The 23107-nt window shown below is 38.9% G+C and overlaps 1 protein-coding gene across 3 annotated transcripts in view; it reads right to left on the bottom strand.

Annotated features, from left to right (window-relative positions):
• Nucleotides 1-22287, bottom strand: part of Cals (calsyntenin 1) — a 156641-nt gene extending 134354 nt beyond the window's left edge. For 2 of the 3 annotated variants that reach the window (XM_017634377.1, XM_017634383.1), the window contains exons 1-3: nucleotides 21944-22287; nucleotides 20997-21586; nucleotides 19129-19267 (exon numbers count right to left, since the gene is read on the bottom strand). The gene's annotated coding sequence lies outside the window, so the exon portion shown is untranslated. The remainder of the gene's footprint in view (nucleotides 1-19128; nucleotides 19268-20996; nucleotides 21587-21943) is intronic. The other variant, XM_017634370.1, reaches the window with a different exon arrangement.
• Between the last annotated feature and the right edge of the window lie 820 nt (nucleotides 22288-23107).

Genomic DNA, 23107 nt, shown 5'->3' with positions numbered 1-23107 from the left:
AAAAAACATATAACGGTAAAACTGGCACATACATAAATATATGAACGAATGCACTCAGGCGACGCCTCTAGCCATTGTGTGCCACAAATTTAAGTTATCGATGGAAATTTTTTTTTCAGCCCCCCCCCCCCCAAAGCCAAATCCGGGCCACGCCACTGCCTCAATATATATAAGATTCACCTTGAATTAATTCTTATTTAATTTGTGGACTTGGCTGTCGACTTATTTACATATAATTTCATCTTTATTTCGATGCGTGCTAATTTTGACAATTTACACAAAATTAAAATAAATGTTTTTCTTTTCGAGCTGAAAGACTAATAAAAGGAAACGCGGAACTTAAGAATAATAAGTTTTATGAGAAAAAAATAATAAAACTTTTTTAGGAAAAATTAGAAAAATACTAGCGATGCATCCAGTTTTTTCAACAGACACTTGACAAATAATATTCGATAGCTAAATAATTCTTACCTAATTAAAGGTAATCTTTTAACGCGCACATAGTCGACTCTCCTTACAGCCAGCCGTTGAACATAAATTACGAAAGAAGGTCGACATAGGGGACAGTCTTAACGTAGCATCTCCACAGGCAAAAAAAATTTTAGCTAACACTTTTTGTTTGCCAGATATACGTTTTATCAGTGCACTTGCACAATATTCGCATTCGCAAAAGCTCCGCATTGATTATTGCGAATGCGAAAGCGAATGCGAATGTTCACGTTTATGCGGAACCTCCGCGGTTGCGAATATTCGCAACAACCCTGCTCGGTACCAAATACTTAAAAAAGATTTCGGTACCCAATACTTCCTTTTCGGTACTCGATATCGATTCTTTACATTAAACTTTCGCCATTATATGCATTTCAAGTTTAGAAAAAACTTCCATTACTAATTTATATGATATCGGCTAAAACACTTGAACTTATCGCAACAGAGAAATATTATTTCATCAATTTTAAACTTAGTCGATCCAAGGTTCAAGAAAAATGCTTTGACGGGTGAAGAAGCCTTTCAGGGACAGCTTCTGTAACCAGTTAGCGACAAGTTTCGGATCGATTTCGCACTTGTGGACGTAAAAATATTTTATATTATACGTCAACAAAGCCGATACCGATTCGAAAATTGTCGCTAACTGGTTACAGAATTTGCCCCATGTCTACAAAAATTATATCGTCCGAATATCGTCAAAATATAAAGTATACTCTACATAAAATACATGTTTTATTTGCGTTGAAAATTCATTTAAAAGCAATATTAACAAAAATATAACGATGGAAATTTATGTCACGTGACGCCACGTCACTTCACGTCACGTTTCACACTTGGGGTTGTAAAAGAGAATTAAAACAATTTGCATTAATTCAAAAAACTCTAAAAACAACCAGAATTGCTCCAAATCATATTAAAATGAAATGACACATCGATTTGAATACATAATTTAGATTTAGAGAATATTTTTAGCAATTTTTTTGAGAAAAATAAAACATTTAGTTTATTGTTTGTATTTTCGTCGATTTTAAATTTGCTACCCCAAAATAATTGATATCAAATAAAACACCTCTTGAGGTAAAACTTTCGAGCGACGAAAGCTGAAATAGAAACACAAAATTTATGATATCAATTTCGTGACGAAAATTATACGCATTTTTTAACTGCTTTTGAAACGTACGGAAAATCTTTTTTTATTTATTCNCGTTTATGCGGAACCTCCGCGGTTGCGAATATTCGCAACAACCCTGCTCGGTACCAAATACTTAAAAAAGATTTCGGTACCCAATACTTCCTTTTCGGTACTCGATATCGATTCTTTACATTAAACTTTCGCCATTATATGCATTTCAAGTTTAGAAAAAACTTCCATTACTAATTTATATGATATCGGCTAAAACACTTGAACTTATCGCAACAGAGAAATATTATTTCATCAATTTTAAACTTAGTCGATCCAAGGTTCAAGAAAAATGCTTTGACGGGTGAAGAAGCCTTTCAGGGACAGCTTCTGTAACCAGTTAGCGACAAGTTTCGGATCGATTTCGCACTTGTGGACGTAAAAATATTTTATATTATACGTCAACAAAGCCGATACCGATTCGAAAATTGTCGCTAACTGGTTACAGAATTTGCCCCATGTCTACAAAAATTATATCGTCCGAATATCGTCAAAATATAAAGTATACTCTACATAAAATACATGTTTTATTTGCGTTGAAAATTCATTTAAAAGCAATATTAACAAAAATATAACGATGGAAATTTATGTCACGTGACGCCACGTCACTTCACGTCACGTTTCACACTTGGGGTTGTAAAAGAGAATTAAAACAATTTGCATTAATTCAAAAAACTCTAAAAACAACCAGAATTGCTCCAAATCATATTAAAATGAAATGACACATCGATTTGAATACATAATTTAGATTTAGAGAATATTTTTAGCAATTTTTTTGAGAAAAATAAAACATTTAGTTTATTGTTTGTATTTTCGTCGATTTTAAATTTGCTACCCCAAAATAATTGATATCAAATAAAACACCTCTTGAGGTAAAACTTTCGAGCGACGAAAGCTGAAATAGAAACACAAAATTTATGATATCAATTTCGTGACGAAAATTATACGCATTTTTTAACTGCTTTTGAAACGTACGGAAAATCTTTTTTTATTTATTCGGAACGTTGCGAAATTCCGTTTACTGCTAGAAACACAAAACAAAAAACAGAACTCTTGCAACGATTCGTATGAATAAAAAAGATTTTCCCTACGTTTCCAAGGCAGTTAAAAATTCGTATAATTTTCGTCACCAAATTGATATCATAAATTTTGTGTTTCTAGTTCAGCTTTCGTCACTTGAAAATTTTACCTCAAAGAGGTGTTTTATTTGATACATATGCACACGTGCTAATGTTAACGTTAATGTTGATTCTTATGTTAAAAAAAATATATGTATGTAAAGATCATGGATAAATAATGTAGGCAATTACATATTGTGGCGGCTACTGCGGCAACGTGAAGCGAACAACGAGAAATAGGGAGAATGTTCGAGGAATGACGTAGAATGTTCCACAAAGAGAAACGTCAGTTGTATGAACACTGCAAACAGCGAGAGAAAGAGAATGACCAATGAACTTCAGAACGTTCGAGAGTTGCCATGAGTGCGAGCGCAGGTATATAAGAGCCACGACACAGCGGAGTTGAGTTAGTTACAAGTCAGCAAGCTACAAGTAAAGTGAGCAGAGAAGCGAGTTGCAAATAAGCAAGCTATAAGTTTAATTGTGTTACCAAGTTTAGTTAAGCGCTGTTATTGCTTTAACAAGTATTGTAAAGTGTTTTTACTGTATTAGCGAGTATTGTAAATTGTTTGTTGTACAATAAAGTTAATTGTACTACAATTTGGTCATCGATTGCATTTATTTAACAATCCAGCGATACGAACCGAGGGATTTGGGAAATCCGGACGAGGTTTCAAGGATAATCGTAACAATATGTATGTACAAGGAGCAATTAACATTGCTGTTAACTTTTACATTTGTATATGAATATCTATGTACATACATATGTATGTATGTATATAATTACGCATAAAAACCCTGCTGCTATGTTTTTTGTACGTACAAAGTGAGCGCAATATTAAAAGCAGCAACTCTTATCCATCTATGACATAGATTCTATTTATATCGCAAACCTCGAGAACGGCTGAACCGATTTCTTCGAAATTTCGGACACTTGCTGCAGACGTTCAAAGGATGGTTATAGGCTAACAAAATTTTCGATACACAAAAGGGGCGTGGAACCTCCCATACAAACCGAAATTTTCATACTCCATATCTCTAGAATTGATCATGGTAGAGCTCTGGAACTTGGTATGGAGATATATAAAATCCATCGCATATCCTTGCAGAAAAATTGAAGCTATCGGAAAATGGGGCGTGGCACCTCATAAACAAACCGAATAATTCATACTGCATATTTCTGGAAGTGTTCATGGAAGAGTCTTGGAACTGGGTATTGATGTATATGAAATTAATCGCATGCTCTTGGAGACAAATTTGAGCTATTAGAAAAGGGGACGTGGCACCTTCCTTACAAACAAAATTTTTCATACCGCATATCTCTGGAAATGTTCATGGTAAAGTACTGGAACTTGGTGTGGAGATATATAAGATCAATCGCATATGCTTGCAGAAAATTGGACCTATTGGAAAAGAGGGCGTGGTACCTGCCATACAACCGGAATATTTCATACTGTATATTTCTGGAAGCGTTCGTGGTAAAATTTTTGAACTTCACTCACTTACAATCACATACTCATGGAGAAAAATTGGAGTTATTGGAAAATGGGTGTGGCACCTCAAATACACACCGAATTTTTCATACTGTATATCTCTGGAAATGTTCATGGTAGAGTACTGGAACTTGGTATGGAGGTACTATGTATATGAAATCAATCGCATACCCTTGAGAAAAATTGGAGCTATTGTAAAAGGGCGTAGGACCTCCCATACAATACGAATTTCTCATACTGCATTTCTCTGGAAGTGTTCATGGTACAGCACTGGAACTGGGTATGGAGATATATGAAATCAATCGCATACTCATGAAGAAAAATTGGATTTATTGGAAAAGGGGCGTCGCACCTCATATATACGAATTTTTCGTACTATATATCTCTGGATATGTTCATGGTGCAGCACTAGAGCTGGGCATGGAAATATATGACATCAATCGCATACTCATGGACTATTTGAAAAGGAGGCGTGACACCTCCCATATAAACCGAATTTTTCATTATAAGCATTTCTGGAAGTGTTCTTGGTAGAGTACTGGAACTTGGTGTGGAGATATATGAAATTAATCGCATAGTCATGCAGAAAATATGGAGCTACTGGACAAGGGGGCGCACAGTGGTTCGGATAGCAGATCAAGCTGGAAGAAAGTCAAAATTTTTTTGTTTTTAAAATACTTAATGGTACTTGGAATATTTTCCTGACAAAAAATTCAAATAGAAATTGCATTTATTAATGCACTAAACATATGGAAACAAAATAAAAAGGTAAGTCAACGCCGTCTATTTGAGAACTCTATTTTAAAAACTGAAATTTAACTTAAAAAATTGCTAATTGCACTCACAAATATTTTCCATAACTGCAAATAGACTTTATATATAAAAAATTATACTTATTCCGCTACAGATTCAGAGGTCATAACGCAATTTATGTCCACATTGGTATAAGGGGTTGTGGGAGGTTAAAACAGAAAACTACTTGGAGTTGTCAAAATTTTGGTTATGTAAGGTTGGTTAAGAAAATAGTAACTCGCGAATTTTCTGTCTTCTGATATTAAAAAATTTTACAACAGGCATGCCAATCTTTCTTTTCTGAAATTTATTTGTTTCTTGCTATGTTCTTAAATTTTAGTCTTTAACAAAAACCATATCAATCCAAGTTTCAAACTTTTGAAAAAAAAACCAACAAACTTTCGCAAAAATGTTGATGAAGATATTGAGTATGCAGTTTTGTAGCCCATTCAATTTAAGTTTGAAGTACCTAGGGCTTTTTGATGATTTTTGGCAATTTTTTTTTATGTGTTTGTTTGAAAGATATTGAGTATGCAGTTTTGTAGCCGATTCAATTCAAGTTTGAAGTACCTAGGGCTTTTTGTTGATTTTTGGCAATTTTTTTGTTGACGATGTCAGTCATTTTCTTTCATACGAAGTATATTCGATGACTTTTTCATATGGAGAATATGATCAACACCTTCAAAAAAATGCTAAAGTTGAATGGGCTACAAAACTGCATACTCAATATCTTTCTAAGAAATCTAATTAAAGACATCGAAATTTTTGGGGGAGTTTGTTGAGCTTTTTCTAAAATATTGAACAAAGTTTGAAACCTGGATTTACACAATTTCTTTGATAACGAACAAACTACATTTTTATGAAAAAAGTAATTAAGATTAAATAATAATAAAATAAATAGTCAAAACTTGTCAATGTGGGTGTCGCATAGTTATGATACGGACTATTATTAGAGAATAAGCTGTTCTATTAAATTATTTTAAAATAAAAGTCATTGCTATTGTGAACTGAAAATAAAAATTAAAATATAAAATGAAATATTATTATTAAACTTTTAACAAATTTGTAATCGTTTTAATTATAATCTCTGAACAAACCGTTTTCATATGTGAAGGGTTAATATTTTTTAAATATTTCGTTTGCCATGTTGGATCCGCCACTTTGAATTTTTGATAAGTGACTTTAGATTCGCAGAAAACCCCAGATACCCAGTTTCATAGAAATTGCCGATTTATTTTAATTTTCGCCCGCCATATTGCATCCGCCATTTTGAATTTTTGATATGTGACTTCAGATACGTAATCAGCAACCCAAAAATCGTAGTAAAAATTCATCAAAAAGTATTTGTTTAAATAGTTTCGTCCAGCTAGATTTGCTATCCGAACCACTGTGGGGCGCGGCACCTACCATACCAGCCGGATTTCAATCTGCATATCTCCGGAAGTGTTCATGGTACAGTACTGGAACTTCGTATTCAGATATATGAAATCAATCCCATACACATGGACAAAAATGGGCTCTTTGAAAAGAGGGCATGGCAAAGTACAAACGTACAGACTTTTACATATCTTTTAATGTGTATATAATTCTTCTGTAGGTATGTTTGTGAGTGAAATCCTAAATGGCTGGAGGGATTTTAACAAAGTTTTCTGTGTGTGTTTGTGTGGGCCTCTGGATAGTTTAGTTTCACAATTTAACCCGCCATTTGGCGCTGGGGTTGAGTTATTACCAAAAATCATTTTTATGATCCGATTTGGCAATATTCAAAACATGTATTGTAAATGGTAAAGGCAGTCCAATGGCAAAAAGATCTGCCAGGCGCTGCTGAGGTCGAGTTATTACTAAAAATCGACAACTAAGAAAAGGTACCGTGAATGTCAGACTAAATCGACCTGTTGAACCATTGAGTATATCGAACTCTCGTATGTTACGATTGGCCCAACGGATGTGATTTGCCAACATTATTATGCGTTTAATCTTCATTCGGAGACACCAGGGTTGAGTTGTGCAATGGTAAATCTCAAATCACCACCTACGAAATACCTTAAAAGCCAGTTTCATGAAAGCAATTTAATGAAAATTTATTTTTTTACTTGAATTTAATATGGAATCTGACAGAAAAAAATTATTTTTCACTTAAATTTTTTTCATGAAACTGGCTTTTAAGGTATTTCATTTGAAATAAGTCTGTATATGTATGTACATACAGTGCCGTATTGGCACAGTGAATTTTTCGCAATATATGCAAAGTTTTTTATCCTAATTTATTTTCGATAATGTTTTATAAAAATATTGTTCATTCTACACCAGAAAACAAAATAACAGGAATTTTTCTCAAAAATCAGAATAAAAAGTTGTAAATTAGTGTGCAAATTTAATGAATTTTCCGAAAATAAATTAGAATATTCACTGTGCCAATACTTTTGTTCGCCACTGTATATAGGATTTCTGTTGGACAATGATACGCACCCATTTTGAAATTGCCACCAGATACGTTTCTAGGGCAGATTCACTATAGATCCGGATCATTGTTGTCGCCAGGGAACTTCTTCATGGACAAAACACTTTCGTTAGGTTATTTAAGGCGGCAAACGACCACCAAACAATAATCTTAGCCGATTAATGTGCCAATGGAAATCGTAAACGAGGTCTTTTGGAGAAAATGTTCGACCAAAATGTTTAAATTAAAAATATAGTTTTGGGCGGGACGAAGTTCGCCGGGTCTGCTAGTACCTTAATATTTAGGGAGTCAAAAGCTCCTCAGGATTCCAGTAAAATGAGTTTTGAATGGAGCATGATATGTTACTTACGGCCTTATTAGCTTTGTTTCACACGCTTTCCGGGCTATTTCGGTAATTAGAGTGTAAAAATGAGTTACTCTCTCACAAGTGTTAAAAATGTGTCAACAGTAGCCAAAAGTGGCCAGAGCGTGAGGAACGCAAAAAAACACATTTCGTGCCCGGAATCAGCAAATAACTACATTTTCTGAAACTTCTGTGGCATTTTCCATTTCTACAACAACTGTAATGGCAATTTGACATTTGTGCCCGGGAAAATGTCCGGGCTGTTTCCGACACGAAGAAGAAGACATTTACGATCCATAAGTGGAATGTGTTCGTCCTCTATTACCCATTTTTATAGCGAGAGGAACGCTTTCTGGGCTATTTTTTGGCACCCGCGGGCTCGTGTGAAACAAACCTATTATCTATCTCTAAAGATTGGCCGCATGAACGATTCGTCTGCAGAGGAGTGCTTAAAATTAGTACAGCGACATCATTCTAGTCGGTTTAAACGTAACCGAGACGATTGCAACCTAATCGACGAATAGCAAGACGAAGACGACCGATAGAGTAATGAAATTCTAATCAGAGGCTATGTCATTTTAGACGAATCGTTCTTGCGGCCTATCGTTCGAGATACATAATAAGGCTGTTAAAGATAACTACGAAGAATAGAATGGCAAGGAAAAGTTTTATTTGTTTTTCAAATAAAATCTTCTTCTTCTTCTTCTTCTTCTTATTTGGCGCTGTAACCGACTAAGCGATTTTGGCCGAGTCCAAAACAGCACGCCAGTCATTTCTCTTCTGTGCTAACTGACGCCAATTGAAAATGCCAAGTGAAGCCAAGTCCTTCTCCACCTGGTCTTTCCAACGCAGAGGAGGCCTTCCTCTTCCTCTGTTACCAGCATCGCGGCCCGCGTTGAATATTTTCAGAGCAGGAGCGTTTCTGTCCATCCGAACGACATGGCCAAGCCAGCGGAGCCGCTGAATTTTAATTCGCTGCACTATGTCTATATCGTTGTAAAGCTCATACAGCTCATCGTTAAATCGTCTGCGATATTCGCCATCACCAACGCGTAAAGGTCCGTAAATCTTTCGCAGAATCTTTCTCTCGAAAACTCCAAGAGCCGCCTCATCAGATGCTTTCATTGTCCATGCTTCCGCGCCATACACCAGCACAGGCATGATGAGTGACTTATAGAGTGTGATCTTTGTACGACGAGAGAGGACTTTACTTCTCAATTGCCTACTCAGCCCAAAGTAGCACTTGTTGGCAAGAGTGATTCTCCGTTGGATTTCAAGGCTGACATTATTATTGGTGTTAATGCTGGTTCCCAAATAAACGAAGTCGTCTACTTTTTCAAACTTGTAACTGTCAACAGTGACGTGGGTGCCAAGACGCGTATGCTCTGACTGTTTGTGTGCTGACAGGAGATACTTCGTTTTGTCCTCGTTCACCACCAGACCCATTCGCTTTGCTTCTCTATCCAATCCCGAGAAGGCAGAACAGACGTAGCCCTTGTTTTTACCGATAATATCGATGTCGTCGGCATACGCCAGCAATTGTACGCTCTTATAAAGTATTGTGCCTGAGCGGTTCAGTTCTGCGGCTCTTATTATCTTCTCCAACATAAGATTAAAGAAATCACACGAAAGGGAGTCCCCTTGTCTGAAACCTCGTTTGGTATCAAACGGCTCGGAGAGGTCCTTCCCTATTCTGACGGAGCTGGTGGTATTGCTCAACGTCATTTTACACAGCCGTATTAGTTTCGCGGGGATACCAAATTCAGACATCGCGGCATAAAGGCAACTTCTCTTCGTGCTGTCGAAAGCGGCTTTGAAATCGACAAATAGATGGTGTGTGTCGATCCTATTCTCGCGGGTCTTTTCCAAGATTTGGCGTATTGTGAATACCTGATCTATGGTGGATTTTCCAGGCCTAAAGCCACACTGATAAGGTCCAATCAGCTCGTTGACGGTGGGCTTCAGTCTTTCGCACAATACGCTCGATAAGACCTTGTAACCTATGCTTAGAAGGCTAATTCCGCGGTAGTTGGCGCGTATGGCGGGGTCGCCTTTCTTGTGGATTGGGCAGAGAACACTTAAATTCCAGTCGTCGGGCATGCGTTCATCTGACCATATTCTGCATACGAGCTGATGCATGCACCTCATCAGCTCCTCGCCGCCGTACTTGAATAGCTCGGCTGGCAGGCCGTCAGCTCCAGCAGCTTTGTTGTTTTTCAGCCGCGTAATCGCTATTCGTACCTCGTCATAGTCAGGCGGTGGGACAGCTATTCCATCATCATCGACTGGGGACTCGGGTTCGTCTTCCTCACTACTTTCAGCGCTGCTACCATTCAGTAGGTTATAAAAGTGTTCCCTCCACAATTTAAGTATATTCTGGACATCGGTCACTAGGTCGCCATTGTTGTTCTTACAGGAGTTCGCCCCGGTCTTGAAACCTTCCGTAAGTCGCCTAACCCTCTGGTAGAATTTTCGGGCGTTCTTCCTGTCGGCCAGCATCTCAAGCTCTTCGCACTCACGTATTTCGGCCTCTCTCTTCTTATTGCGGCAAATACGTCTCGCTTCCTTCTTCAGTTCCCTATAACGGTCCCACATGGCTCGCGTTGCGCCCGATCGCAGCGTGGCCCTGTAGGCGGCATCTTTTTTCTCTGCGGCTTCTTGACATTCCTCATCGTACCAGTTGTTCTTTCGGGCTCGCTGAAATCCAACTACTTCTTCGGCGGCGGTACTTAATGATCGGGAAATGTGGTTCCACTGCTCGCGTACGTCGGATTGTTGAAGAGTGCTCTCAGAGAGCAGGTGTGTGAGTCGAGTGGCGAATAAATTGGCCGTCTGTTGTGATTGCAGCTTTTCGACGTTAAGCTTTCCTTGCATTGTTGGGCGCACATTTTTTGCTGCACAGAGGCGGGTGCGTATCTTGGCTACAACAAGATAGTGGTCCGAGTCGATGTTTGGCCCTCGGAGTGTACGTACGTCCAAAACGCTTGAAGCATGCCTTCCGTCTATCACAACATGATCGATTTGGTTTCTCGTTTTTCGATCTGGAGACAGCCATGTAGCTTGGTGGATGTTCTTATGCTGGAACCTAGTACTACATATTACCATATTTCGGGCCCCGGCGAAGTCGATCAGCCTCAGTCCGTTATCGGACGTTTCGTCGTGGAGGCTGAATTTTCCGACAGTGGCGCCAAAGATCCCTTCCTTGCCCACCTTGGCATTAAAATCGCCAAGCACGATTTTGACATCGTGTCGGGGGCAGCGCTCATATGTACGTTCCAAGCGCTCATAGAAGAGATCCTTGGACGCCTCATCCTTCTCTTCCGTCGGGGCATGGGCGCAGATGAGCGAGATGTTGAAGAATCTAGCTTTGATGCGGATTGTGGCTAGACGTTCGTCCACCGGGGTGAACGCCAGTACTCGGCGACGGAGTCTCTCTCCTACCACGAATCCAACACCGAATTTGCGCTCCTTTACGTGGCAACTGTAGTAGACGTCGCAAGGCTTCACGCTTACTTTACCTTGCCCCGTCCATCGCATTTCTTGGATGGCGGTGATGTCAGCCTTTGTCTTCCCGAGGACATCAACCAGCCGGGCAGAGGCACCTTCCCCATTAAGGGTCCGGATATTCCAGGTGCATACCCTTAAATCATAGTCCTTTATACGTTTGCCGTGGTCGTCATCAGAAAAAGGGGGTCTCATCCGAGGCTGTTTGCTTCTTTTCATTGGGCGGGGTTTTAACGTGGCGGGACCCAAACCCAGCGCACGCGAAGTTTTACGCCTTCTCACTTTAGCTCGCTCCCAAACGGGTGTTTGGTTGCTACCCAGAGGATACGTGGATATAAATATCCGGACGTTGTGAGCTGCGATTTGAACCGTACGCACAAGAATCGCTTCTGGCCACTCCCAGGTGAATGGCAGTCAAAAGTTTTCCACTTCTGCGCACGGAACCATCCTTAAATAAAATACCTTAACAAAAAAAAAATTTACCTTTTTAGCAACCCAAATTTTGTCTACCAATTTTCTTAATAATTTACCTTAGTGTAAGGCTGTCAGACGTCCTGGTTTTCCAGGATTTGTCCTGATTAGGCAAATTGTCCTGGTGTCCTGGTCCACACTTAAATTGTCCTGGCTTTTTAAACAAGGTCAATGCGCACACTCGACTAAATTTTAGCAGATTTGCTGTGAAAAAAAGGTTGAGCTTTCTGTCATTAGTAGTCGAAAGACGAAACGGAACGTTTTTTCTAACCTTTTTTCTGTTAAGTTTATTTGGTTAAAATCTAAATTTTTTATTTTCAAATGCCAAAAAAAGTTCAAGTACATGGCTGACTGGTCATAGATACTTCCCAGTAGATAATTTTAGGAGCTAAAATCGCTTCCAAAAGACCTTTCTGAAAGTCCTTCCTTTCTCTTTACTTTTTTGTAAGGAGTGGCACAAATTAAATGGCTTCTGATTGCGCTACTCAAAGGAGAGCTTCCAGAAAGGCTTTTGTAGGACGTACTTCAGAATAGAGAAAATATTTAATCCCGATCCCGCCCATCCCGAAATTCAATTTTTAAGTCCCGAACCCGCCCATCCCGACGTGTTTCAGAATTGTGTGGCGGGTCCCGTGGGCCAGAAATCTATCACTATGAAAAATTCACATGTGTTTCAAATTAATTTTAAATAATAGAAAAATAATAATGCTGTTCCTTTTCGTCTCAATAAAACATAAAGAAGTGCATATTTCGTACATCGTTTTTAAAGCAGATTTTCTTAGTTTGCGAAGGTTGCGGCTTTATCGGGGTGCCGGGAAAGGATTGTGGTCCCGTCCCGCCCGAAAAATTTGTACAGGCCAATTTGAAATCTGTATCGTGGGCCCCGCGAAATTCTTTTAAAGCTGTTTTTAATTAATAAAAATTATACTTTTTTTAGGGATTTTTTTTAAGGTTCATACCAAATATATTTTATTGAGACTAAAAATGCTTATTGAATCTTATTTGTAATGCTAAATAATATAAACCTATACTTGTGTACATTCGCGTAAATTGTAAATAGGAAACGCTTTTCTAGGAAGTATGCAGGGTAGCACTTTTTTCAGTCCTTATTGGGCAAGTATTTTAGAAAAGCTACACTCAAGACCACGTTAAAGGCGCCAACCATTTTTCCAAGCGACGTCACAGTCAAGTCAAATTTGTTCTTTTATGATTTAAAAAAATTCAGAACTTGAGCGTTCCATCATCATCAATCATTGTGCTCTACGGATTGTGCCACAAAACTACATTGCTTATAATATCTGAAATTACTTAAAAAATAATGCAACGCCAGAACCAAAGCAACTGTACTTATAAGGAATATATTGCCACTATATTCACTTGTATCTTCCTTTTTTATTTGGATGATAAATGTCCTGGTCGATGGGTTCAGGATTATGGCAGCCCTACCTTAGTGGCAACCCTTTTTACACCTGAATTCAAAGAATCGCCACGGTTTTTATATTCATGTCAGGAAAATCTTTAAGCTGATGCCAGATAAGAAGCTTGCTTCACTTTGCGTGAAAGATTCGCTTTGGCAGATAGGATTAAATATATAAAAATGCACAAGGCATATCATTCTCAGCCTTGGGGCTGCTCTTTTGTAGGGGCGTTTCATTCGGGTGTCCTTAGTAGACAACCGTCCTTTCGTTTGTAACGAGTACGAATTTCACGTATCTCGCAACTGCTTCCCACTTTTCTGCACTGGAAATCCTTACCCCAACTATGTTGTTCGGAGTTATGTCTCCGTATCTTTCTTCCAACATTCTGCGCGAAATCAAGAAGTGTTCGCAGGAGAAGAATGTGTGGTACAAGTTATCTTCGACGTTTCCACAGTAGTGACAGAACGGTGAGTCCACCCATCCCATTGTATGAAGATATTCTCGGAAGTAACCATGACCAGTGAGGAATTGCGTCAGGTAGAAATCGACTTCCCCATGTGGTCTGTTCAGCCATGTTTGAAGGTCGGCTATCAGGGAGTGCGTCCATCGACCTTTTGTGCTCGCGTTCCTGTTTTGTTGCCACTGCTGGATCAGTTGCTCGCGCGCCCTTGCCGCGGCAGCTGCTCGACCTATCACGGCACTGAGATTGTAAATCTCTTTTCGCTCGTAAGCAAGTAGCTCAATTGGCATGATGCCAGAAATAACTAGAACCGCGTCCGCGGACACTGTACGGTATGCAGAAGCAATGCGTAGTGCCCCTCTGCGCTGGACCGAAGACATTTGAATCCGGTATTTTTTGACTTTGAATGCGTCGGCCCATATTTCTGCCCCGCACAGGAGCACCGACTGGACTGCTGTCATCAGCAGCTTCCTGCGGCATGGCTTCGGGCCGCTCATGTTCGCCATCAGTGTTCTGCGCAGCATTTTCACATACTCCATGGATGTGTTCCCAGAATGTGAGTTTGCTGTCAAGCTTCACCCCTAGGTATTTTGTAGATCTAGAAGTTGTCACGAGTTGAGGTCCGACCATCATATTTATAATTGTTGGGATCCGTTTCCTGGTGAGGAGCACGATCTCTGTCTTGGCCGTAGCCAATTGCAGACCGTGATCGCTCATCCATCCACTGACCCTGCGCATGACCTGGTTTAGCTTGAGCTGTGCTAGCTGGACGTTTCTTTCTGTTATGACGTCGGCCACGTCGTCCGCGAAGGCGACAAGGAAGGCGCTCTACGGCGCCCAGTGTGACTAGCAGCACTATTGGTCGCTCCTGGTGGCAGAGGCTGGTCGCCTCGCCATTTTTGACCAAGGGTTCACCTGGCGCTGGCCCTGGCTTGGGCTTTCTGCTTTTTCCAACCGTTTTCCATTGATTATCTGGTACGGTTTTCTGTGCATTATTATCGTTATTACCATTATTAATAATAATATTATTACTACTATTATTATTATAATTGGTATTCTTTTTCCTTTCCGGCTCGCCTGTAGGGGAGTCGGATCGAGTTCGACCTCTCTTCTGCGAGCCAGGGCCAGCCTTCTGCAGCTCGGAAAGGGTAGACCCCTTCCGGCGCTGCTCTCGGAGGTAGCTTAGTATATTTAAGTTCTCCTCGGGCCATGCCCGTTTTATGTCCATGGACACATCCTTCTGCTTGGAGACAGCAATCTGCATCTTCTTCAAGACGAGCCGAGTCTGGGCCAATTGCTCGCCTTCATTGCCTTCGCAAGTTCCCAAGCTTGCGGTGGCATGCCTGACGCTGTTTGCAGCACCCGGTGTTTGAAGACGGCTATCCCGGCTTGCCGGGAGTTGCCGTTTGGCAAGGTGTAGCCTTCTGCGCCACGTCGGCGGCTTTCTCCGTGCTCGTGGTGCCGGCATTTGCCTGCAGAGGAGTTTGCGGCGGGGAGCGCACAACTCTACTGCTCTTCCTGAATGCGCTGCATTCTTCCTGCATAACATCAACGTCGGTTTCGTTAGTTAGTTTTAATTTATTCATTTCCAATCAGTTGGGTCTCCCCTTCAAGCCGCTATGCCCACACGTAGCACAGTCGCTTTTAAGTGTCCCGAAGTTCCCTTCTCTCAAAGGAGCAGGCCATCGCGAGGGTTGGCACAAGTCCTTATGGGATATTGTGTACAGAGCCAAGACAGTGCAAAACCAGGAGTAAATTTCAACTGGACCTGTGCGGCCAACTAAATGACGACGTGTATTGAACGTACTTGAAGACCTGCCAGGGTTTTAACGAGACGGAGGCGATTGCAGCATTAGCCCACCAGCCATTTCTGTGAGGTGTCACCCTCACATACTAAAGTGGCGGAATACTGCTCTCGCCACCACAATATCGAACTAATCGTACTCATGTTCCAGTACGCCATGAACAGGATCTATCTGGTCTCGATCCTGGGATCTGTTACTTCTCAGCTTGAAAAGGTTGGCCACGTTTCTTAATTGTGACAATATCATAGTACTATGAATATATGAAGCATAAGATGAATAAACAGCAACTATAGTTAAGTTCTATAAAGTCGAAGGTAATAAAATTTTGAAGAGCCAGCAACTAAGACTGGAGTGGAAATAAGCTGAAGAAACAGAAATTTTCCACGGCAACCACAAAAATGCAGTTTGTCGGACTAAAGTTATAATACCATTTCATGCTCATGAAAGGTACACAGATTTCAAATTTTTAAGTAGGTGACAATACATAAATTTCTATATTTTCTTAATTTCTTCCCAGCGTATCTACATATGTATACTTACGACTTAGTTAGGGTGATCTGTAGTTGCAGTTGACCGTGTTTGTCACAAAAGTAAAAATTGGCATAAAAGTCGATAGTGAGTAATATAATCTGTTGAAAAATAGTTTCGGAATTTTCGGAAAAGGTATTATTCACGAAAGCAAAAAATAAAAACAGTTAAGATAACTTTTTTTAAAGACCTAGGATATCACTGACCATTAAAAAGGACACTGAATGACGACAAAGCTTTACATTTTTTTTGATGTGATTTTTAAATGAACTATCCAAAATTAACCGATATACATATTTAAAAACTTTTAGAATCAGTCAGTGGTTGAATTTTGTACTGAAAGGGTTAAGAAAGCTTTAGTTTAAAAGTGTGATACTAAATGTCTTTCACCATAAACAGCGCCAATTTTCAGTAATTATTGCGTTTCAGATTACGGCTAATAAAGCCCTTGGACAGACACTGGGAAAGGTTGGACTATACCAGGGGTGGGCAAGGCCGAGGCCGAAAAGAGCCCCATGTAACTTGTAAATGCTACAAAGAGCAAAAAAAAAATAACAAAAACAAAAATTTCATTTTTAAATAAAGTTGTTATTACAAATGAAAAACATTAATTTTATTAATATTATTTATAGATATTAAAGAAAATTCAAAAGATCCCTTTGGCTAAATTTTCAAAATCTGGTTTTACGTCAATTAAAACCGTTCGTAAAAGTTCTGTTAAATGTTGGTTGGTCAATAAGTACGTTCACTTAAATCTCCAGTAAAAAATGTCCAACAACAAAATTCCAGCGAATTGCCATCTGCTCTCTCACAAGAGCAAGATATCCAAAATAGTAGGGGTAACCGAAAATTTGCAGAAACTTGCAAGTCAGACGAACAGCTGATACAAATTTATTTTTTTTTTTTATTGAGCTTTGTACCACGATTGTTTATTAGGAAAAATTTAAAAAACAACAAAGTCTAAGCGGTCGAAGTTATAGCAGCTATTTCGGAGATCACCACATCTCCTCATCAGACTTCTTTTTTTTCTAGCCTTCAGCAGGGATCGAACCTGCGTAATCGATGTGCAAAGTCAAAAGCGTTAACCACTGACCGATGTACACCCCGTAAACTCTTGTTGCTAATTCATTTTCCTTATTCAACCAACTACTATCAAGTGCAGCTGATTTGCCGCTATTTAAACTCGACAGCGTGGTTGTTGTTGTCAATTCTATACATCCATTTGCTTATTTGCTTTTTTGTATAGTTTCAGGCAGGCTCTTCCTAAACTATGTATTTGTCAATGTTATTGTGGCTTGTTAACATTTTATTTTTAATATTTTTATTGAGCTTTGTACCACGATTGTTTATTAGGAAAAATTGAAAAAGCAACAAAGTCTAAGCGGTAGAAGTTATAGCACTATTTCGGAGATCACCACATCTCCTCATCAGATTTTTTTTTCTAGACTTCAGCAGGGATCGAACCTGCGAATTCGATGTTCAAAGTCAGAAGCGTTAACCACTGAGCTATGTACATCCCGTAAACTCTTGTTGCTAATTCATTTTCCTTATTCAACCAACTACTATCAAGTGCAGCTGATTTGCCGCTATTTAAACTCGACAGCGTGGTTGTTGTTGTCAATTCTATACATCCATTTGCTTATTGCGGCGAAAATCTAAATTCGCCAGTAACACCACCTTGTATAAATTTGCCTTGAACAGTAGCAAGGCGAATTTATACAAGGTGGTGTTACTGGCGAATTTAGATTACAACAACAACAACATTTATTTTGTATTGCGGGTGTTATGTCAAATCTCAATTCGCCCCAAAGTTTACATGTGTTTTGGTTTTTGCTTTTGATGGATGTGCTGTCAAATCAGTAAAAGCAAAAACAAAATACGTACATGTAAGGCGAAGAAATCAGCTGATCATACTACACCACCCTGTATAAATTCGCCTTGAACAGTAGAGAACAGTGCGGCGAATTCGTATCTCAATTCTCTACCAAGGCGAATTAATATATGAATTCGTCGCCTTGTTCTCTACTGCTAATGAGTAGAGTAGAGAAATAATCGGTAGAGAAAAGTTACAGAAACGAGCTAGTGGAACATCACACTCCAAATGGCTTAATTTCATTAATAGCATAAGGTTGGAGTAACTAGATAAAGGTTAGCATAATAGATCTAAATAGCTCGCAGCGCTATATGCCCTAATAATAATACCCTGATGATAACAGTAATTAACAGCAATTAAGGTAACTAACAAATTTGTATTTTAGCTCTTCAATAAGTTCATAATAAACTGTATGCAATATAAATTCCTTTGCAGGGTTCGGACCAACTCAATTGTTACAATAACAAGTAATTTTTAAGCAAAAAACACAACCGACTTCAATTCTCATATAAAAATTTAGAAGTACCGTTAATTTCTTCATGATCCAATGATCACAAATTAGTATGGGACCTCCCCAGAGAGAGAATTATCTCCACCAACAATCTTTAAACGGATCTTTAAATAAGAAATAGATATCGAAAATTAATTCTTTGTACCAAAAAACCCCCAAATACAAATTTGTATTAAAAAAATAACATTCGTAACACTTTAGTAAATACTAATCTGCATATTAACTTAGCATCAATTAAAGATATCTTCTTTTAAAATCGCGCAGGCTCGAAATTGACTTTAGAGCTATGGTCTGTAGGAATTTTGTTTTAGAATTTTATGAAGAATCCGATTCCGCTAGGAACGATGTCGAAAATAATCGATCCATACAAATTGACCCGCCCTAATGTCTGCACATACATACATACATATGTATGTCTCTTTTCATGTTATCTGAACAGCCGATGCGTGTTCAACTACCAACTTGTTAGTCGCGGGCTCAAGCCTTGTAGCACGGACGCAATTTTTTTTGTTTTATTTATTTATAAAATTTATATGTAGTGACACATTACTTTCCTAGGACATGCATCTGGTAATTTATCGGCTATAGGGCGATGCATTACTTTGTACATTACTAAGAATTAAATATTCCCACTGGGCTGCCTTGCCTGTACTACTTGCAACTGAACCACTTGCTTGCTTACCTTTCTTACGAAGTCTTCTCTTCAGTTTTTAGTTGGGTGAACTCTTATGTAGCTACATATTTGCAGTGGCGTATTTGCTCTTGCTTCTTCTTTCTCCACTACACGTTATGCTCGTTGCAACGACGACAATATCACAACACTAAAGAAAAAACAATAATAAAATATCCCAATAAACACAAAAATGAGGGCGACATCGTATCGAATTCGAGACGACCTCGAGAAATTAAATTTCTCGAATATATTTTTTGAGCTCGTTTCGAATTCGAGGCGAGCTCGTGTAAATCAGTTTTCTCGAAGGATTTTTTTCTTGCATCGTCTTCGAGGCACAATCAAAAAAATAAATAATTTATGAGTGCTCATACACTCAGATAAGTCACCTAAATAAATTTTTCTCAAAACAAGATTTGGTAAGTATTACCAAATCATGTGTTGAGAGAAATATATTTCGCAGATTTTTTTTTCTGAGTAGAAGGTCACCTTTGCTTGGCGTGGGTGATGACATAAATGGCCCTGATACCATTCACTAATGCATATACGAAGGCACCCAGGGTCTTAAGCGAACAAATTATTAATTTGGTAAAAGTGCACTTTAGCTGAACCAGGCGTCCAACTCCTTTTTGCGTAGGCGGCCTTCGGCCGCACTTAGGGACTATAACCCTCAGGCAGTAGAATTCTCCTTTCTGTGTTGCCAAAGAAGGGGGGCTGAACACCTTTTGCAGAGAACACCTTTCTGCGTAGGCGGCCTTCGGCCGCACTTAGGGGTTATAACTCTCAGGCAGTAGAATTCTCCTTTCTGTGAGAGAACAACTTTCATTTACTCCATTTATTTGCATCAAGTTCATCAAAACATGGTGCGAAAAGTGCAAAGTGCAAGTGTTTTCTTGCGAATAACTCTTAAATTAATTAAAAATCTTAATTTCCCCCAAAAAAATTACTGTTTATTTATGTTGTTAAAAATTAAATACGGATTCACATTTTTAATAAATTTATTAACATGTAACTCATAATTTCCGCACATTTTTTACCTTTTGTTTATTTATATTATAGAACTAATTTCAGATAGCTAGTTTTTTAAATCCTATAAAACTTGGGATCTCAAGCTAATAGCGAGCTGAAATCTCGAGTGGAAAAATAAATAATTCTCGAAACGCCAACGATTCGAAAAATAAAAATTATAGAATCTCCAACGATTCGAAAAATAAAAATTATAGAATCTCCAACGATTCGAAAAATAAAAATTATAGAATATCCAACGATTCGAAAAAGAAAAAACTCTCGAATCGCCAACGATCCGAAAAATAAAAGTTATAGAATCTCCAACGATTAGAAAAATTAAAAGTTCTCGAATCGCCAGCGATTTGAAGAAAAAAATTATCAAAACGCCAACGATTCGAAAAACTAGTAATACTCGATTCGCTAACGATAGGTGCCTCTCCTACGAATTCGAATTCGCCGATTTATCGCTGTGAAGTATCGTCTCGATAGTTCTATCCAAGGTGTATTTAACAAGGTGGTGTTGGGGCAATAGCTGAGTTTTTCGCCGTGGAGGGCATTACGTCAAAATGATGTGTTTGTTGTAACTCATACCAATGACAGTATGGATATCTGCGTATAATTTGTTAGTGTAATTTTTTACTTATATACGGCCAACACCACCTTGTTAAATACACCTTGGTTCTATCAGAGAAAACGAGCTCGTCTCGAATTCGAAGGGAATTCGTTGTGTTTATTGGGATGTATCATCTTTCTTCGAATACTTTGTCAAACACAAAAGCACGAATCCTCTGCCTCAAATCTTCTCAAAAACCGACACATCCCGCAGCCAATAGTTTAAAGGAAAATGGAATTCACTTCACCACTTTACGCACCTTTAATTAAAACTGACCCAAAATTTTGCAATTCGATGTTGCAAAATTCTTTTTCATCACAGAGTATGCAGCCAATATGATTGATTTTCTGATTTTCATTCAGATTTTATGATTTGCGGAATTGATGATGCTGTTTATTGAATTTTCCTTGACACGTTTTGTTTTGTTGATGGTTTTTATTTTTAGCTTCGGCGTCAAACACAATTTTAGTAGTTTACTTACGCGATTTCGATTTTTCATACGCTTAGCTGGCTGTATTTTCTTTTTGGTTGCTACTTTATCTCACTAAATGGTACACAAAAAATCTTGGCCAACTAAGGCGATGGCGCTAAGTACAATGTACCTTCTTTGAGTTAAACAGTTTGACAATGCACGCGGTATAGTATTTTTTATCCTACATAATTTCAGTAGAACATTTCGACCCGCGCCTCTCGCCCGCCTGCCTCTTTATAGTTTTCAATAGCAAGAGTATATGTTTTCTTTCCAATTTTCAATTATTTGTGCGTAGTGTGGGAAAAACTACTTTAAGCAAACTTGTGGCATACAACGCTTGACAAAATACGACGAGAAGACACACAAAACACAATTACCTGCTTTCGACAAAAATAAATATACAGAAAAGTGTCGAGCGCACAAAGTGCTTATTGAGCTACATATGCATGTATGTATATACAAATCGCTCATTTAATTCAATAGTGTCATAATCCAATACAATACAAAATGTAGTAAAGTATGCAGAAATATGCAGAAATGACCGCTACCTGTTCTATGCTGCGTAAAAATTTCATAGCTGTAGCGATTACCAGTAGCTCACTAGCATAAGATATGTTTATTTTTACTACGGGAGTATATGTGTAAATTCAAAACTCTAAAGCGAATTTTTGGATTTTTGAGTTATGACAGTATTGAAGTAAATGAGCGATACGTATATATGTAGATATACATACATATGTCTAACTTTGGCTGTGTCTCGTTTTCATGCTCACTCGCTCGCTGAGAGTTACCTTTTGTCTTCCACTCATCCTCAGGCCAGAAATATATGTATGTACATAGTTGAGGGCGGCGCGTAGAAAGCACTGCTATTGCGCGGAAACGTTTGACTATATGCAAGTCAAATTGGACAGGTATAAGCCGAAGGAGAGCAGAATTGTATTTTATTTTTATTTGTACTCTTAAATTGATTAAGTTTTGATATTTGCATTAAAATTAATGCAAACGTTGTTTCTGCGTTGGCAATGTTCAAACTTGCGCTGTCTGTTCTTACCCCAGTGTGTTTCTAGCCTTATGTGGAAGCGAAAAACGATATACATATGTACAACTAGTGTTGCCACTTTAGATTTCGGCCCTAACTTTGAGACTTTTTTTATGTTATTTTTTATGTAGAATAACAGTATGCAATGGAGTATAGTCGTTGTTCACGGTATGGAGATACAGTTGCACAGCTATACTCAAACCCGAATTTCGCGTCCTCGTTCGCGCACTATGGGCAACGTGAACAACCCATGTGCGAGACGCGGTAACCAATCCGAGTGGAGGTTTGAGTCACGGCAGAAAGAGAGAGGGCTTCGACATATTGGGTTCGAGGGCTCACTGAAGTATGAAGCGTCTGTCCACCAGTAGGTGCGGCTGCAAGCGGGCGTCTGTCACGGAGCAACCGGCTCGCTATATAAAAGTGTATTTGGTTAAGAAACCACCCCGCTCCCAACAATGGGATGTGCGCTGGGTTTGGAACCACCCAAGTAAAAATCACTTCCAGTGAAGAAGCAAAATAAAGCTTCCGATGAGACCCCTTTTTGATGAAGACTACGGCAAAGGTTTAAAGAACTACGATTTAAGTGCATTCGATTGGAATGTCCGGACCCTTAATGAGGAAGTTCCTCTGCTCGGCAGGTTTATGTTCTCGTAAGTACAAAAGCTGACATTACCGCCATCCAAGAAATGCGTTGGACGGGGCAAGAAATAAATGCATGGGGCCTTGCGACTTCTAGTACAGCTGCCATGTAAAGGAGGGCTAATTCGGTGTTGCTTTTGTGGTGGGAGAGAGACTATATCACCGACTCCCGACCCGACGGAGGAGAATGATGAAGTGTACTCTTATATGCGCTTGGAGC

Source organism: Rhagoletis zephyria, unplaced genomic scaffold (genome assembly GCF_001687245.7).
Source record: "Rhagoletis zephyria isolate East Lansing unplaced genomic scaffold, Rhagoletis_zephyria_1.1 Rzeph_scaffold_00113, whole genome shotgun sequence".
NCBI classification, from domain to species: domain Eukaryota; kingdom Metazoa; phylum Arthropoda; class Insecta; order Diptera; family Tephritidae; genus Rhagoletis; species Rhagoletis zephyria.
The sequence above is the reverse complement of the archived record's forward strand: the minus strand, read 5'-3'. Positions and strand labels throughout refer to the sequence as shown.